At 38.5% G+C, this 20820-nt stretch overlaps 1 protein-coding gene across 1 annotated transcript in view; it reads right to left on the minus strand.

Annotated features, from left to right (window-relative positions):
* Positions 1-20820, minus strand: part of CSMD1 (CUB and Sushi multiple domains 1) — a 3274537-nt gene that overhangs the window by 1765295 nt on the left and 1488422 nt on the right. The window lies entirely within an intron of this gene.

Consider the following 20820-nt stretch of genomic DNA (forward strand, 5'->3'; position numbering starts at 1 on the left):
TCTTAAACTGAAGCAGAGTAACACACAGGTTTCTCTACTCAGTTATTACAGGACATAGAGAGCGTTCGATAACGAAGGCTCAATATGTCCAATTCAGAAAAGGAAGGAGTCAGTAAATTAAATATTTACCGGCCCCTTCCTCCACTCACCATCCTGACACATCCCCTGGGAGAGGAGATGAGGGAGCCGGCTGTGGGGGTACGAGGGGAGGCGGAGGAGGAGGACAGGGGGCCAGGGAACGCGGGGCTGGAGGAGGAGGACACAGTGGGGCAGAGAAGGATGACAGGGAGCCAGAGAACATGGGGCTGGAGGAGGAATACACAGTGGACATTGGCGGGGATTTATCGGTGTGGCAGAAAGACAGTTGCGAGCACCAATCTCCCTGTATGGCATTTCAGCTAAAAGCCATGGGAGAGAGAGGAGGAGAAGCAACTGTCTGAAAAGCCATGCAGGGAGATCGGTGCTCGCAACTGTCCCCCCTGTTCTGTCCACCAGATGTTTTATACTGGTTATTTGTACCTGTGTTGTTAAATTTACACGCAAAATGTGTAATTTACTTAAGACAATCATATGTGGTGTGTAGGCTCCATCTAGCGTTCCTTTTTGGTATTGCTGTAGTTCTGTTTCTTTGTTTATTTGTATGTGTAACTAAGGAAGTTGTCAGCAAGCAGGGAATTCTGGGTAGAATCTTAGCAGGAAGTGAAACAGCCACCATTTTGTGAGAAGACATTTAGGAAACAACACATGTATTTCTCTATCTATCGGCATCACCTCTTAGAGAACTTAAAAAGTATGTTTTTATTATCTCATCTTGTACTGTATATCGTTGTTTATGCAATGTTTGCTGTATTGTATGCAATATTATACTTATTGAGGTCTATTTCTGTTATTTTGTAGTTTCGCCTGGCTTGTTCTAATAAAACTGAGATCAAAGAAATATGGTATCTACAGTTATTGGGATAAGAGGGTTTAGCTATCTTCTCCTTGAGACAGAACACCCCCTATGCACCGATCATTGTCCCGATCAATGGACAATAATCCATGTGTGCAGTGTGAGTCACAGTGCCACCCCTCCTGCACACATGGATGATATGCCACTGGCTTAATAAAGTGGAACATTATAAATGCTAAATTCTTTTAACAACTTAAAGGCCGAGCCTCTTTCTGAGATTTGGTGTTTACAAGTTAAAAACAGGTTTTTTAGCCAGAACATTACTTAGAACCCCTAAACATTATATATATTTTTTCTAACACCCTAGAAAATAAAATGGCAGTCGTTGCAATACTTTCTGTCACACCGTCACACCAGCAGTCTTTCAAGCGCACTTTTTTTGGAAAATATACATTTTTGTGAATAAAAAAAAAGACAACAGTATAGTTAGCTTTAAAATTGCGCCCACTTGTGGAATGGTGACAAACTTTTACCCTTAAAAATCTCCATAGGTGACGTTTAAAAAATTCTACAGGTTGCATGTTTTGAGTTAGAGAATGTCTACAGCTAGAATTATTGCTCTCGCTCTAACGATCACGGTGATACCTCACATGTGTGGTTTGAACACCATTTTCATATGTGGGTGCTGCTCACAAATGCATTCGCTTCTGCACGCGAGCTCAGCAGAACGGGTGCATTTAATTTTTTTTTTTTTCTTATTTATTTTACCTTTTTTTTAATTTTTACACTGTTCTTTTTTTAAAAAAAAGTGTCACTTTTATTCCTATTACAAGGAATGTAAACATCCCTTGTAATAGAAAAAGAAGCATGACATGGGCATCTTAAATATGAGATCTGGGGTCAAAAAGACCTCAGATTTCATATTTACACTAAAAGGCAATTAAAAAAAAAAATTTAAATGTCATTTGAAAAAAAATGACATTTAAGATGGTGCAATGGTATGGAGATGGGAGGGGGCCATATTCCCCTCACTCATCTCCATACCACACATGGAAGAAGACCCAATCACCCCCGCCACTATCGACGGCTCCGGTAAGCAGTGGAGGGCACCGGAGCGTGGCGGGAGGGGGCCCTCTTCCGCCACCAATAAAAGTGATCTTGCAGCGAATCTGCTGCAGAGACCACTTTTATCTAAAAGCGGACCGTCTGCTGAAGAAAAGGATACCAGGGCATGGCAGCTAGCTGCTGCCATAACAACAATATTCCCCTTCAAAGTACCAACGTATAACAATGGCGGGCGGTCCGTAAGTGGTTAAATCACATGCTTGGGGGAGTTTTTAAGCCAGTCTTTGAAGTGGCACACCTCTAGCATGTTCTAATGCGAAGGAAACATTCAAAAAATTAAATTTGCTGCTAAATAATATGTCGCACATATCACACAAATGCAATCAAACACTGCCAGTGTGTATCAGTGGAGAGCAGCTCTTTTAATAAGCCTTAAAGGGTAACATAAAAAAAAAAATACTTTCAAAAACACACTTAAAACATGCCTTAAACCTGCATGTGGCATGTTCATTTGTAGAATGTAAACAAGCAATACGATACAGCTAAAATCATTTCCAAACTACTCTGTTCTGTTCATAAATAAAGCAGCTGCGATTCCCCTACTTAGCTTTACCAGGCCCTTATGTTAGATGAGGGTCCTCTATTGATTTTAAGGTGAACCCTACAAAAAACAGCAAACAAATTGCTTGGGGTTCCTCCCAAGCGTCCATACCAGACTCTTATACTTGATGAGGGTCTGGTATGGATTTTAAGGGGAAACCCATACATGAAGAGCATGGGATCCCTTCAAAAATCCACACCAGGACTACCAGACCTATACCTAGATATTCAGCCTCACTGTCCAGGAAATGGAGGACAGTGAGTGTGTGGACCTCCCTCTGTAAAAACCTTACTATACCACATTCTCTCATTATGAGGAGGATACCTTTTTGATGGGAATAAGGGCCTATTCCTCATGTGCCTGGCCCAGTAATGTGAGGGTCTGCAGCGGGGGGGCTTCTCAGAATCTGAGGCCCCCAGATAATGCTCCCCAGAAGAATGAGTGAGGGGTACACCTGCTTACTCATTAGATTTCACAGTGAGAATTCATTCTCATTCAAATTGTCCATTGATGTAGATCAGAGATATGCAATTAGCAGACCTCCAGCTGTTGCAGAACTACAAGTCTCATGAGGCATAGCAAGACTGACAGCCACAAGCATGACACCCAGAGGCAGAGGCATGTTGGGAATTAAATTAATGATGATCCTAATGACCTGCCATAACAAAACATGCAGACCCAGAAACATGTTTGGTCCTGGTGAACTCCTCACCACGAATAACATAATGTAATCAATGATATGGGTAAGCTGGGTGATGTAGTTGACTAAATATGTTCACTACCATATTTGGTCAATGAGGTCAGCCAAGATATCCCTCTTTGTTTACATTCAGTTCTGGTGCTGGGAGCTGTAATTCGTAATGAGGATTCTGTTGGGAGTGAATGTGAAAAAAATTATTTTTTTAGTGGATCATCAGGATCATCATGTGTCATGATTGATATGGGTTTATGTGGGTCCTCCCAGCAAGATATCTTCCCCATATTGAGTGTATTTAGTCTATAATAGTTCAGGAAAGGGGCACATGCTCTCTGCCTCCCCTTTCCCTTTTTTGGAGAGGAACCCAATGTTGACTTGTATCCTGGCAACCGAAGATGCTTGAGGACTGCACAGTGGGAAGTTGACACATAGTGCTTATAGTAGTGCCTGAATAAAAGACTTCTGGCTGCAGCCATTGGTTTTGTTTGGCAGATGGGTGAACACCCTATTGATTTGACACAAATGCAAACATCAAAAGTTCATGTGAATCCTGGGCAGGTAAAATCAATAATGATTTGTAGAATACAAAAATCAAATTGAATCCAAGCTGATATCATCATTCACTAATTGTAGTAATCTAAACTGAAACCTTTTGACTATTGCACTTGTCTTATAGCATATTTTGTGTGCCTGCAGTACATCTAATAAAGAAAAGCTAGTTTAAAAAAACTTCAGTGCTACCATTGTAGGGATATTTTAGCTTGCTGTCCTTTATTTTAGCTATAAGAATATGTATCCATCTTAGAATAATATGTATATGTGACGTCTATCAAAAGTTAGTTTCAAATCCTTGTAAATAACATGATTTCCCCGAAATGACGCATGAAGGTTTTTGCTTGTTGATAGTTTCTGTATGAAGAAATCATGTATCATTTGTAGGTGTTTTTTAAACATCTGATGTATACGTAATGTCTGTAAATTTAGCATATATTAATGAAGGGGTTGGACTTTTGTTGTGATGTCATGTTGGTTATATAAGTGAAAATAGGGAAGTAAAGGATTGGATCATTTCTGAATTGCATGCCTTGTGTGTGTCATAATTTCTTGTCGGAATGATCTCCAGATCTGAATGGGTTTTTGGGGAACACTCTAATCAGGATATCATACGAGGGTTCACTTGCTTTTAGAACATACATGTACCCCAACAGCTTGGTGTCAGAATGTGGGGCGGTCATTATTTAAGTCGGGTGAGTCTGATTTAATTAATATTATTTCTCTTGCCGTGACTTTAGTTTAAAAGACCGTTTCCCTATATGGGATTAACAGAAGGTGTAGTGTTAAAGACATTTATGAACCTCGGTAGAATTCCGTTCGGGTGACGGAAGAAAGGACTCTGAGAAGTCCAAAGGAACTCTGAGATAGTTCTAAAAATAAAGGGCTCTGAGTAGTCCAAAGGGGCTCCGAGTAGTCCAAAGGAACTCTGAGATAGTTCCAAAAAGAAGGACTCTGAGATAGTCCAAGGGGTTCTGAGAAACCCACAGTACTGTAAGAAGTTTTATAAAGATATCTGATGGAGTGTGCCAGAAAAACCCAAACCTCTTTGCTTGCCTTTCTTTCGCTTAGGAGATAAAATAAGTAGATAAAATAAGGTCATCTGTTTGTCTGTGTGGAATTTGTCAGGTGTCATAAGGTAAGATGACACCTTTCCACTGCATTGTATTGTCATTGTATTATAATGAAATGTAGAGTGATGTTACAATATTTGGTGATGTATTGATGCTGACTTTTAATGATTTATATATAAATGCTTTGACTCTAAAGTATAAGATATATATATAGTTAGCAGGATGATTCTGGCATTGATGCAGTGAGTAAAAATATTTTATTTGCCTTGCTGTAATCAGACGTTCAGTGTCATCTTAGGGTAAAAAAAAAAAAAGAAAAGGTTTCAAAAGTGTCCTGATTGTATTACTGGTTTACACAAATTTGTGTTTTAAGAAGGATTGACAGTGCAGGGAGTAATGTCACTTATTGGAAGAGCAGGGGAGACTTATCAAGTCTGTCCCCGGTCTTTGAAGTATTGTGACATTAGGGACGTTTTTACCATTTAAAATATGGGTAGAGCATTAGTAACACTTTTTTAAGGTAATACATAAATTGGTGAGGATAACTTTTGATTAAAACATGCTATTTGAATAATTCTTTTTGCTACTGACATCTCTTGCAAAGGGGAAGTCAGTTGCAAAATTTGGACATTTGGCTTTTTGCCAACAAGTACAAGGGTTCAAGTACTAATATCTCACTGACTGTAATAGATAGTGGGGAATTGTTTGCGGCATTAGTACTACCGCAATTGAAGGCACTGTTTGAACCTGTTGGCATACTGCAAAAAGGAAAAAACAGACTTAGTATCTAATTAGAATGTTTAGAAAGAAAAAATAAATAAATATATGTGTTGGGGAGATCGGCTGGACCGAGGCTCCCTATAGTGTCCTAGCCCATACATTGTCCACGATGGGTTTAGCAGAGTCATGGGATGGTAAATTAAGGGTTAAATCTTACATACCACAATGCAGAGGTTGAAAGCTGTAGAGGCTGCGCACGCCGTAGAGGGTCAGAATACAAAACACATAGTTTTAAAACAAGCAGAAAGCACGGAGGAAAAAAGAGGAAGTAGCTACGCAGTTAGTTATATAAAGTTTTCCTTTTATTACACAAGACGCCGGATTTAACACTTAAGATGAAATGCACAGTCCTTTAAATACAGACTTATTAAAGTCTGTCTTGAAAAAAAAAAAAACGTTGATTGAAAAAGACGCAGCAGGATGTTTTGACATCCCAAAACAAACACCAGTATCAACACATTATCAAAATGATTTCTTAGGAAATCAAAGGGGAAACTTTTATAAAAAGAGGAAAGGGGCAATGACAAAGAGGGAGTTACATACAGAGAAAGAGGATTTCTTAAAGAAAGGAATATTAAGGGAAATTGTCTCGTCTTATAATACTCCCAGAAAAAAAAAGGCAAATGGTGACTATAGGTTTGTACAAGACCTAAGGGACATTAATAGCCTAGTGGTACCAATTGCCCAAGTAGTGCCTGATGTGCCATCAATACTTACCGCCATACCATGCGATGCAGAGTATTTTACTGTGATTGATTTAAAGAATTTTTTTTTTTCATCCCTGTAGATGAGGAGACATGGCCACTGTACTCCAAGTCACCCTTGGGCCCTGGACTGCCCCTCATGGTTCTGTACTGTTGCAGTATGTTGGTGATTTTTTGATTTGTAGTTCTTCAGAGGAGGTCTGCCGAGCTAATAGCCTATCTTTATTGAAATGGTTACATGTATGTGGTTACAAAATGTTTAAGAAAAAGTTACAATGTTGTCAAAAGAAAAAAAAAACTGTTGAGTATTTGTGCTCACAAAAGGAGAAAGAAGAGTCAGTCATAAAAGAGCTGCGGCTCTGAATGGGTCTGCCCCGCCCACTTAATAGGAAGGACATGCTCACCTTCCTAGGTATGATTGGTTACTGCCGCCAATGGATACCTGACTGCTCTTTCAATGACACTATATTGAGACAAGCAATGTTTTTGAAGCAATGTCTCTGAAATATACTGTAAAATGGTCTGATGAAATGTTAAATGTTTTTGCCATGTTTTGCCATGTTGAAATGTATAATGGTTACCAGCCCGAGCCTCGGCCTCCTTGAATATGGCAAAATGTTTCACTTGTTTGCCAGGGAAAATTGCAGAACCATGGCGGGAGTACTGGCCTAGGAACATAGTGTGCCCTGTAGTTTTTTTCTCAAAGATGGTCCCGGTGCGCTCTAGCGTCCTGTGCCATGGTGGTTGAGATGGTCGCTTCTTTCACTCTGGGACACGACGCCACACTTCACATCACTTACAATGTGTCAATCTTGTTGAAAAATGTACATACACAGCACATGTCTGCTCAGAGGTTGAGCGGATATGAGGTGATTTTGCTGTCCAATCCAAAAATTGCACATCAAATATGCTTCTCTCACTGCAGGCCCAGCACCCATTTTAAACGCCCTTTTAGGATTAAAAAGGAGAACAGGATGAGGTTGTGCCACAACATGACTGCATAAACCTCATTCACCAAGACACATCACCCAGGTCTGATTTATCTTCCACAGCACTACCAGACACACAGAATGTTTTTGTGGATGGTTCTTGCTCTAGGCTATAGTACACTGCAGAGCATACACAGGCCAATAGACAGAGATAGCCGGGGAAATAAGCAGGTCTGGCTGACCTTGCTGCTAAATAAGCTGCTATCTCACAGACAGCACACATCCAAATTGCTATGCTGATACCTGACCTATCCCCTTTTGAAAAGTCCCACCCCTAATGGCTATACCTTTGAATATTACTCCCCTTTTAAAAAGGAAATATTCCCCTTGACCTTTTGAATGTCAGCAGAAGAACTAATGACACCATTTCCTTTCACATCATCAATAGAAGTCATAATCCTACCTGGTGTTTCAATTTAGGGAATTCTACTAGAAATGCTCATATCTGTAGTCAATCGGTTTTGAATATTTCCAATTGCTATGCCCCTAGTGGGAAGTTTTGTTCTTTATATCAAACACACCAGGATGAGGTCAGAGTACGGGCTGATTTTGAAAAGATTCTTGCCTCTGAAGATGAAAGTAGTAAATCTGTACAGCATTTGTTTCAGGTTTTAGCAGCAGTTACAGCAGTAGATCAAGAGACTGCTGTGAATATGCCCTTCTCGTTTGGTAACCACACTTATGTTTGTTGTGGAAAGACTTGTTATCCCTGGATTCCACAAGAGGTCCAAGGCTGGTGTTACCTGACCTCACTGGTGCCCATAATGGGGGTGGTAGGTGATAGTGATGGGAGTCATTTGCTTGAAGCTAGTATACACCCAGGGTATCCATTAAAACATCGTAACAAGAGAGAGTTATTCCTTGAAAAGGATATGGCCTGGGCATGGTTCCCTTCCTGGGCAGGATGGGGAATAGATTTGATGAAAAGGTTGAATAATTATTTAGGAATTATTGATGAGATGATGAAAAAAAAAATTCTGATGACATTTCTAAACTTAATGTTGAAACTAGGGCTATTAGAAAACAACTAGAATTGCATGACTTAGCCATTGAAAGCATGAATTTAGCCCATACAGGATTATGTGAAATGACTAAGGATTATGAATGTTGTACTTGGGTACATAATACCAGTATAGAGTTACCAGATTATTATGATATGATAGCTTAGCATAGAAAAGAGGTGGCCAAGCTGCAACAAGAGGCTCGCAACATAGCCCAGACCTGGAGTCCTTTTGGAAATGTTAATTTTGGATTTGGAGGGATATTCTCTTGGATAAGGGATATTCCCATAATTTTAATCATTATTGTGTTCTTTTTCCTTTTCCTTTATCTTGTGTACAAGCTTATTATGTGCCTTATTAATAGAGCCACTCGCATTTCAGATCCCTCATCTCCCAATAAAACTTATCTCAGTATGTATCATCAGAAGCAAGCTGAGAATATCGCCATGATAAGGAAGTGAGATCATACATATATATATATACATGTGTGATCAAAGAGGGGATTGTAGGGATATTTTAGCTTGCTGTCCTTTATTTTAGCTATAAGAATATGTATCCATCTTAGAATAATATGTATATGTGACGTCTATCAAAAGTTAGTTTCAAATCCTTGTAAATAACATGATTTCCCCGAAATGACGCATGAAGGTTTTTGCTTGTTGATAGTTTCTGTATGAAGAAATCATGTATTATTTTTAGGTGTTTTTTAAACATCTGATGTATACGTAATGTCTGTAAATTTAGCATATATTAATGAAGGGGTTGGACTTTTGTTGTGATGTCATGTTGGTTATATAAGTGAAAATAGGGAAGTAAAGGATTGGATCATTTCTGAATTGCATGCCTTGTGTGTGTCATAATTTCTTGTCGGAATGATCTCCAGATCTGAATGGGTTTTTGGGGAACACTCTAATCAGAATATCATACGAGAGTTCACTTGCTTTTAGAACATACATGTACCCCAACAACCATTGCTGCCTATCCTGAAAATGCTAGCTGCCTGGTTGTCATTATGATTGAATGACATCATTATTTTCCGCTCGGCCAAAGAATTAAATTCAAAATTCTAACAACTATGTACAAAGCCATCCACAATTTCGCCTACAGCTACATCACTAGCTTAGTCTCTAAATACCAACCTTCTCGCTCTCTTCGTTCCTCTCAAGACCTCCTGCTCTCTAGCTCCCTTGTCACCTCCTTCCATGCTCACTTCCAGGCCTTTTCCAAAGCCTCTCCAATCCTATGGAACTCCTTACCCCAATCTGTCCACTTATCTCCTACTTTATTAGCTTTCAGAAGATCCCTGAAAACCCTTCTCTTCAGAGAAGCCTATCCTACCCACACCTAACAACTGTATTTTCATTTTTTCCATCAGCTCATCCCCACAGTTATTACCTTTTGTTTCCACTTGACCCTCCCTTCTAGATTGTAAGCTCTAACGAGCAGGGCCCTCTGATCCCTCCTGTATTGATTTGTATTGTAAGTGTACTGTCTGCCCCATGTTGTAAAACGCTGCGCAAACTGTTGGCGCTATATAAATCCTGTATAATAATAATAATAATAATAATTTTCATAGTCACTGACTTTGAACCAGTATGTCAAAGAGCACATCTAGATTTCTGCACAGTCCAGTTTAGTGACATAGACAGTTCTGAAGTCAGATGATCAACATGACTGCCAGGAAAGAGATGAGCAAATACAGCCTTCATATTTCTCCCAGTATAGATTCTCATAAATCCTGTAAAGTATATTTCAAATTCATCCTCCCGTATGCAAAAGTCATATTAGAAATAGATAACCCTATTTGAAATATTTACACATGAAACACATGATGGGACATATGTATCATGTATATATCACGTATAAATCATCACTTTTCAGGTTCTTGACTAACAAAAGGATTTGGAAAACATATTTTCAGTTCTATTGCTTTTTTACCAGCTATCTGTGTTTACATGTGTTCTAGTGATAATATGGTATAACAGTTCAGCTGTAATACTTACATCATCTGCTCCACTTACAGTGCTGGATTACCAGCTGATTAAATATTTGACAAATTTTATATGAACTGTGTTTTTTTTTTTTTCAAAGAACCTTAGTCATGTACGTGTCTATTTTTGTTAAACGGTCTTACTTATGTTATTACACTGTATTTGTAATGAAAATACAAAATCAGTTTGCTAGCTGTAGAGCTGTAACTCATTATCAAATGACTATTTTCACAAATTCACAAGGGGTTCTTTACTATGGGTATGTTTCTGTTCTAAAAAAAACACTATATGTACGTATGTTCATATAAGACAATAAATGTACGTATTAATTACATGTAAATACATACTGTACATACACAGTGTCTTTTCAGAGTGCTATAGCTTGTGTACAATATAAATAATGTTAACGGAATCCACATAGTAGGATATTATTTAATATTATTATTATTATACAGGATTTATATACTGCCAACAGCTTGCACAGCACTTTACAACATAAGAACCGTCAGTAAAGTCACAATACAATCTAATTCAACAGGGATCAGAGGGCCCTGCTCTTTAGAGTGTAGATATTTAATAGAAATTACATTTAAACAAATATTATATCCCCATTAGGAGATTACCCTGTGATTTAATATGATTTTACTGTGGATAACCAGTTTCATGTAAATACAACATTTTTATTAGGAAATGTAAAAGCTTTAAAACAGTTAAAAACTGCAGACCAGGGAGGACTCACCACAAAAACATTGTAAATTTCTATTAATTTTACTTAAATGGTATTTTTAAATTGAAAAATTAATATAACCTTTGTTGAAGAGCTGCAGAGCTGTGTTTGTTTAATCAGCAAGTTTAACAAATAAACGGACCTGATTGCCCAATCCACCCATTCAATGTTTACGGGGGAATCCTTCCCACTGCGTTATTGTATTTTGATAGCAGGAAGACCTCCCCACTGTTATGCCCCGTACACACGGTCGGACTTTGTTCGGACATTCCGAACAAAATCCATGGATTTTTTCCGACGGATGTTGGCTCAAACTTGTCTTACATACACACGGACACACAAAGTTGTCAGAAAATCCGATCGTTCATCTCTTTATTTATTCTGAGCATGCGTGGCACTTTGTCCATCGGATTTGTGTACACACGATCGGAATTTCCGACAACGGATTTTGTTGTCGGAAAATTTTATATCCTGCTCTTTTATATCCTGCTTTGTGTGTCGGAAAATACGATGGAAAATGTGTGATGGAGCCTACACACGGTCAGAATTTCCGACAACAAGGTCCTATCACACATTTTCCATCGTAAAATCCGACCGTGTGTACGGGGCATTAGAATACACAGATCAGTGCTGCAGCCTTTTGCCTGCAGCACAGATCGAGCAGATTTTCTCCATCAGGATGGTTGAACAGAAATCAATTGGTAGAGTCATGCCACGTACACATGATTGGAATTTCCATCAGAAAAAACAGTTTTTTCCGACGGAATTCCGCTCAAGCTTGCCTTGCATACACACGGTCACACATAAGTTCTCGGAACTTTCGACCGCCAAGAACACGGTGACGTACAACACTACGACATGCCGAGAAAATGAGGTTCAATTCTCCTGAGCATGCGTCAAATTGTTTCCGACCATGCGTGATTTTTTGCGCGTCCGAATTGCATACAGACGAACGCATTTTCGGATAGGAACTTTTCCCGACCGAAAAATAGAGAACCTGCACTTAATCTTTTGCTGGCTGGAATTTCGCCAACAAAAGACTGATGGAGCATACACATGGTCACATTTTCCGACAAAAAGCTCTCATCAGAGTTTTGCTGGCGGCATTTCCGATCGTGTGTACGTGGCATAACAGTTACAGCAATTGGAATAAATAATTTCACTGATTCCAGTAGTCACATTTTATTCATATGGTTTAAGCCCAATCGAGGTTGCACACCTTGCTATCTCTTTACAGTCCTTTATTTTGCATATTATGATTTCTGACTGACTTTTAGTGTCCTAAATAAATTTTTTTCTCCTCAGTGAAAATGCTGCTGTCTGCTTTCCTACTTCAGTGTTCTATAATAACATAGATGCAAAAATCAGTACATGTGCCTTCACATTTGTAGGCAGATTTGTATTGCAGAGGACAAACTGGATAAGTCTGGCAAGTCCCAGTTGTTTGTGCAGGTGACTAAAAAACACTAGGTCTAGCTCTGGTGCCTATTGGACTGTCCAATCATATTTAGACTCAATGCACAATGGCTGTAACATGAAAGTTAAGAAAATACTATGAAAATGATGGTTGTTACTGCAATATCTATCTTAGGGCTCATGCACACTGTATCTCAAAGAAGCTCAAAGAAGTTGCTCCTACGGGCTTTTGAGCTTTTTTAAGCTCTCAGTTTTTTCAGCCTGATAACTTCTCCCCATGTTAGACAGTGTGTCCATGCACAGTATGGCTTTTTTAGGAGTTTACAGGCATATGCTCTTACAGGCAGAATCCCCCCACCAAACTCACATTTTTGAGAGGAGCTTTCAAGCAGAAAAGATGTCTAATGCCGCGTACACACAAGCGGACTTTACGGCAGACTTTGTCCGGCTGACTTTTCGATGGACTTTACAACGGACTTTCCGAATGAACGGACTTGCCTACACATGATCAACCAAAGTCCGACGGATTCGTACGTGATGACATACGACCGAACTAAAACAAAGAAGTTCATAGCCAGTAGCCAATAGCTGCCCTAGCATTGGTTTTTGTCCGTTGTACTAGCATACAGACGAGCTGACTTTTCGACTGGACTCGAGTCCGTCAGAAAGATTTGATACATGTTTCATTTCTAGGTCCGTCCAACTTTTGGGGAAAAAAAGTCAGCTGGAGCCCACACACGATTGAATTGTCCGCCGGACTCCGGTCCGCCGGACCAAGTATGCCGTAAAGTCTGGTCGTGTGTACACAGCATTAGTGTCCAAAAATGCGTGAAAAAGCATGGAAAGTACAAAGAAAAGGAAAGCTGAGGGGAGGGTTTGTGAAAAAACACTTATGCTCAAAAAAGCTCAAATAGGCTCAATGCAAAAGAGCCCAAAAAAGCACAAGCTTCTTCAAACGTTTAGGCTGGATTCCCACCTATGCATTTTTAGTGCTTTTTGCATTTTGCAGATTTGCACTGCAGTCCATTTAACATGGTTTCCTATGGAACACGTTCTGTAGTGCAAATCTGCAAAATGCAAAAAGCACTGAAAATGCATAGGTGTGAATCCAGCCTAAGGCTGGATTCACACCTATGCATGTTGCTTTTGGGCGTTTTTGGAGGTTTTTTTTTCATGCTTGCCACGTTTTTGAGCAGCGTTTTTGCGGTGTTTTTGCCGCGATTTGCGTTTTGCGTTTTTTTTTTTACAGTTTTTTTTTACAGTCTAAAAAAAAAAAATTTAAAAAAAAATTTAAAAAAATTAAAAAACGGCAAAAACGCATCAAAAACGCATCAAAAACGCTGCAAAAATGCTGCAAAAACGGTGCACTTGCGTTTTTGATGCTTGTCCATTGAATTCTATTACATGCAAAACGCTGCATTTTGCATGAAAAAAAGTCCCTGACCCTTTCCAAAAATGCAGAGAAACAAAAAGGCATTGATGTGAACATGTTCCATAGGAACCCATGTTAAAAAATTCCCATGCATTTCTGCAAAATGCAAAATGCATCAAAAAACGCGCTAGTGTGAATGGAGCCTTAAAGTCCAAAAAACAACACATGTACATCTAAATATATTCTGTCCTCAAGGTGACACCCTGTGATAAGAAATGTAAAATTATGTTACAGTGGACACTAAAATAAAAAAACTGCTATTGACTGATTGCAACCTATATGTTGTTTGAGTCAAGTTCTATTTGAGCCAAAGTGTAAACAGCTTGTTGTACCTGTAATTAGCTGTGCTGTTATTCAAACTGATCCCAAGCAGAAATTAAGCACTGCTCTCTCTAGGAACTAAACCCTCATCCCAGTCATCCAGCTATCAATTGCCATAGTTTCTACTGTCTGAAATTCTGGCACTTGGCAATTAATTTATAGCACCAGGGCTGTCAGGTTTTTGCGATAGTGATCCCTTGTAGAATGCCAACCCGGGGTTCCCCAGGGTGCGGAGTCTGAGCTCCAGCCTGCTTCTTCACCAGGACCCCTGATGGTGGGGATGGGCTAACAAAAAGCTGGAACCAGGTTGATGCCCCCAGGTATGCCCAGGTGGTGATACGGAGATCACTCACGTATGCAGGATACAAATATCAGGAGACAGAAGAAGATACCGAAAACAAGTTAAGGTCAGGTCAAGCGACAGACAAGCACAAATGGAAGACAAATTGGGGGTCAGTACATGAGAAGTCAGACACTGAATACACAAAATACTTGGCAAACAGGAGCTCAGAGAACTAAAAAATTTCTCAGGCAACGCGGGCTGCACTGAGCATGTCTTATATAGGAAAGCAAACTAGAAGGCAGGCCAGGAAGTGATAAAAGGGAAGGAAATAAAAACCTACAGTAAAGCAGACAATGCCCATAAGTGAGCACAGAAGCCAGGCAACACATGTGAAAAGAATCAGAGGTCTAGCAGAACCACTGCAGCAAGGAAGTAAGAATACACAGGTGGAAAACTGCAGGCTAAACTGTAGCAAGAGCTAAGTGAATGCTGAGGAGTGGTTTAGTCTTGACTTGGATAAAATAGAAGCTGATGTCTGTCCATTGCCTAACTTTCAAGGGGTCTTTACAAGGACCTAAGGATTAATCCAAAGTCTAACACAGGCAATGGTGCAAGGTGCCTAAAGTACATGTCAGCACTGTTCCTACTTTGGGCATTTTTAGAAGAGTTCAGAATCATTTTAGCTCTCCAACATACTTCAAGAACCCATTTGCCTAATTTTTTTGGTGAAATGGCCTTGGATAATACTGTATTGCAATATGAATAGCTATAAAAACTATTAAAAAAAAAAAAAATGCAGCGCTATGTGATATATCACTCTGATCTCCCTGAGGAAGACACGTGATCGCCCTTTGTTGTCACGCATAGGGGAGGGGCTAGGACAGTGGAGGAGACAGTCACTTCCTCTTTGAGCTAGCTGCTGATTCACACAAGCCTGCAAACCATTTGGAGAGGATTTTAACATTGTATGTTTTCTGTAGCCTGGTGCGCTGCAAGCACCCATAAAGTGTGAGTACCCTGATGTTTACCTACAATAAAATTCTATATTTAAACGATAATGCACTACCTGGCCTCTTGTGTATTTTAAATTGAGGATACCATCTTTGGATTACACCTGGGGAGCCTGTAAATCCTGCTACTTAGAGCCCAGAGGTGGTTCAGCTGCTGTTGGGGACCAAACTTAATTGTGCAGTCACACAATTGGAGGTGAGTGCAGGTACACGGGGAGAGCACGTGTGTGAAGTCACAGTTGATATTATTTGGATCATCATCACAGAGTCACTTTATGGGACATTTTATATATATATATATATATATATATATATATATATATATATATATATATATATATATATATATATATGTATACATATATATATATATATATATATATATATATATATATATATATATATATATATATATATACACATATATATATATATATATATATATATATATATATTCACTGTGGACTTGCTGAAATTAGGAATTTTTGATATTTTGATGTTTACTTCAATATTTTTATATTTCTTTTACTGGGCACTTGCTTGCTTATATTATATATATGTATATTTGCTGTGGACTTTCTGAAAACAAGTTTTGAATTTGAATATATATATATATATATATATATATATATATATATATTTTTTTTTTTTTTTTCTCTTACTGTGGACTTGCTGAAATTAAGAATTTTTGATGTTTACTTATTTATTTTTTTATTTTTTTTATTTAAATATATTTTTGTACCTAAGTGATATATCACATAGCGCTGCATTTGTTTATTTTTAATATTTTATACACAGATTATGGGAATGTGAATATGCTTAGCAGCTGTTGATTGATTCTCTTATGTTTAAAACATTCTTTGGACACTCTTCATTGGTATCTCACAAGACATCTATCTATAACTATAAAAACTATGGCTGTTTGTTGCATACTTCTTGCATTGGCTACTGTATATGTCATTTTTGTGTAATTCATAAATACATAACCAAGATAAATAGTAAACCCACGCTACTAAACAAAAAATGTAAAACATTTTCCAATCAGCAGAAAGAAGCTACCACCTAAACGTGTTATCGCTACACCGTATATAGATAATATAAAGCAAATACTAGTGAAGCACTTTCAACTTAAAGTGGTTGTAAAGGCAGAAGGTTTTTGAAACTTAATGCATTGTATGCATTAAGATAAAAAAAATCTTCTGTGAATAGCAGCCACCTCAGCCCCTCTAATTTTTACTGGAGCCAATTCTCTATTCAGCATAGTACACAAGTGCCTCGGCTGTCCGGGACTCTCCCTCCAAACTGGCTGAGACACAGCAGTAGCACTATTGGCTCCCGCTGCTGTCAATCAAAGTCTATTAGAGAATAGGCAGTGCTGAACCCTGGCTCTGTGTCTGAATGGACACACGGAGCTGGGGCCCCTCCCTGAACAGAGGGAGGGGCCAGGAGCAACGAAGATGAACCCGAGAAGAGTAAGATCTGGGCTGACCACTGCACAGGGTAGGTAATAGGTAAGTATAAAATGTTTGTTTTTTTAAAACCTTTTCACACTGAGGCGCTTTTCAGGCACTTTCACGCTAAAAAAAGCACCTGAAAATCTCACAAAAAACTATTTCCATTAAAATCAATGAATGCTTTCACACTGGGGCAGTACGCTGGCAGGGCAGTGAAAAATGCCCCTCTCCATTGAAATGCATGGAAAACTCATCAAAAGCGCCTGAAAAGCTCTTCAAAAGCGCTCAGTGTTTTAGTGGCAGTTTAGAAGCGCCTCAGTGTGAAAGGGGCCTTAAAGAAAAAAAAAACAAGACTTTAGTATCACTTTAATCTTTCATAAAGTGACATGTGCAATAAATAATAAAAAATATGAAATACATCAATCAATATGCTGCAAAATATAATCTATTATTCATATACAAATGTGTATTAAATCCTATATAATATGTATCACAAAAAAGTACAAAAATGCAAAAATAGATGTGTAGTCCAAGTAATAGTCCTTTACACAATACAATCACTGTGCAATCAATGCGTGATATCTGATAAACTTCTTCCAATCTATGTAATCTCTTCACATTTAAAAAAAAAACACTGCAGTGCTCTTCACCACCCCTTGTTGGTATCCTTAAATCTGTTACTGTGGACCCCAATAGAATAAATGGGGTCTCATGCGCTCATTAAACAAAAGCTTAATTGTTCCTCCTCTCCAAATGCTGACCTTTAGATAACCATCCCTCCGGAGCAGGTGCAGGTCCATCAAAAAAGGCAAGCACAGACATCCAATAGTGCAGACCATTTCATATTTGTTTATTAGTAAAACTTAGGTATTGCACTTACATATAATCCATAAAAGACAGGCATGTAATAAAACTGGTAAATGCCATATTCAAAGATGGCGTCTCAATCCTGTGAAGCGCGATGACGTCACTGCCCACCTATATATCTTTTTATATGATTAATGGATTACATTTTGCAGTGTATTGATTGGATGTATTTCTGATTTTTATTTGTTATTGTACACATTACTTTATGAAGGATTAAGTTGAAAGCGCTTAACTAGTATTTGTCTTATATCATAAATACATAACACTTAATTATGTAAAACTTTTATTTTTTGTGAGTATAATCTGTTCAATCAGATGATGCAATATATGCCACTCTCTAATTTTGCAACATCTGTCTAACACTGCTGCTTCAAATGTTTTCTAAGGAGGTTCCCCTGGCCCCAGATTTATAAGTGTAATAGAATTAGCAATGATTGTATTTCTCCCTTTGGAACACCATGGATTTGACAGACATCAAATAAAATACTCAGAGGGATAAAATAGCTAAGATAGCCCTTAGCTATCTCCTTTTCTAAATGTAACTAAAAATAACTTTTTAAAAATGTATAAACATGCATGTATATTTGTAGATATATATATGCAACCAAAGTTTTACATATATTCAAATATTTTTTATCAACATAATTTCATTTCTATAAAAATAATGCCTGAGTTCCTCTGAAAAAAAAAAGCTTTATGTAGAGTGCAAAATGTCATTAGTAATATGGATCAATTTGGTATTTCACAGGCAGCCAATGTTGCAGAAAGATAGGAAAGAAACATAGAATGCCAAGAGCAGTGTGTGCTTTGTGGAAAATTCGCCCGAGGCTCTGAAATACCAGATGTACTCATGTGAAATAGTTTAATGTTTTCTACCTAGAAAGTAAAAATGTATGGATTACTCATAATTTTACAAATACATAATTTTATTTTTCCAAAAAAAGAAATTCCACTAAGATTTTTATATTTTCAAAGAAGTTAGTATGGCTTGTTATGTAGCATTAGGTTTCAGAAGATACTTGTAAATATTACATTTTATTATAGAATTTTATATTATGCCATTCACTACTGGTTTAAAAAAAAACAAGTTCATATTTCTACTTAAATGATTCACAATCATTTAAAAGCAGGAAGAGCCCCCAGAGTACAGGTTACAAATAAATGCTGTACTTCTTATAACCAGCTACTTTAATAGTACCGTACAAACAGACAATTTGGCAAATTTTATGTGGATCTTCCACCATGAGAAAGGCTTGTAATGTTGTACAAAAGATTAGAATACTGCAGGAATCACTTTGACATTTTAAATTCTGTCTGACATTGTAGAATAATTAGCAGTAGAAAATCAAGGTTTAAAAGTTTTTATTAAAAGCAAATCTGGACTTGGGAAACCTTATCCTTCACATGTGAGACAAGTCAATGTAAATAATTGCTTTTTTGCTAAGGTCTCACTTTTTCATTTGTTGCTTTTTTTTGCCAAGGTCAAACTTTTTGTGTGTTGCACAGTAGTATGTTTCTGTAAAGAACCATCATATCAAAAAAGTGCAAGCTAACACCAGGTCATGTTTCTTGTTCCTAGATCCATCCCAATTAGGTGATCATTAATGTATTAATGTAATCCATTGATCCGTATCAAAAGAAGATCGGATGATGGGATGATGTTAAAAGAACAGAGTGCATTGTGCTGCTTCTAATAGTAATTTGTATGCTAAAGGTATATTTTGATACTGTTTGTTTTGTCATAATAACTTGATCTAATAAATCCCTGATAAACTCTAAAATCTATTTTTTTTATTTCTTTGAACATGGCTGCCAGAGAGTGTACATATTACATGGAGCATAAATAGCCAGCATAAGGGATCTATAGGTGCAGCGTAAAGCCTTCCATTGCAATGAATGATTGTACTCTGCTAAACAAGTGTTTACACAGGTGCTTTCATGAGTTTACACAAAAGCCAATGTAAACCCTCAAATAGTAGCATACAGCCCTGCCCCTCGTTGTTTAAGAACCGTCAGAAGAGGAGAAGCGTCACACAGCGGGAGCCTCCCTCCATGCCATCATGGATGCGGAGCGGCCCGAGGAGAAGAAGGAAAGAAGACGCCGACGCTGCGGAGGAAGATGCCGGACGAGAACACCGGAGGAAGAACCAGAAGAACCAGAAGAAGAAGAAGATGGAGGAAGAAACCGAAGGAAGATAGAAGATAGAAGAAAGAAGATAGAACATAGAAGAAAGAAGATAGAAGAAAGAAGAAGCATTTAAATAAAGGAATTGTCAAAAACTGTCTATTGTTATTTTTAACATTTTTGACAGTTTTTTTGTGAAATAGTAGGGGTACCCTTACCATTTCACACAGGGGGGAGGGCCAGGATCTGGGGGTTCCCTTGTTAAAGGGGGCTTCCAGATTCCGTTAAGCCCCCCGCCCGCAGACTCCCACAACCACCAGGCAAGGGTTGTGGGGATGAGGCCCTTGTCCTCATCAACATGGGGACAAGGTGTTTTGGGGGGCTACCCCAAAGCACCCTCCCAATGTTGAGGGCATGTGGCCTGGTACGGTTCAGGAGGGGGGGCGCTCTCTCGTCCCATTCTCTTTTCCTGCGGCCTGCCAGGTTGTGTGCTCGGATAAGGGTCTGGTATGGATTTTTGGGGGGACCCCCACACCATTTTTTTTTTCATTTTGGTGCGGGGTTCCCCTTAAAATCCATACCAGACCTGAAGGGTCTGGTATAGATTTTGAGGGGGACCCCACGCAACTTTTTAAAAAAATGTTGCCGGGGTTCCCCTTAATATCCATACCAGACCTGAAGGGCCTGGTATGGAATTTAGGGGGACCCCCACGTCATTTTTTTTTTAAATTTTGGTTCGGGGTTCCCCTGTGGGGAATTCCCATGCCGTTTTTATCAATGAACTTTTATGTGTATTGTCGGACCGGCAATTCATTATAGCCACGAGTAGTTTTAAATGAC

The sequence above is a fragment of the Aquarana catesbeiana genome, linkage group LG04, assembly GCF_042186555.1.
Source record: "Aquarana catesbeiana isolate 2022-GZ linkage group LG04, ASM4218655v1, whole genome shotgun sequence".
Taxonomy (NCBI): domain Eukaryota; kingdom Metazoa; phylum Chordata; class Amphibia; order Anura; family Ranidae; genus Aquarana; species Aquarana catesbeiana.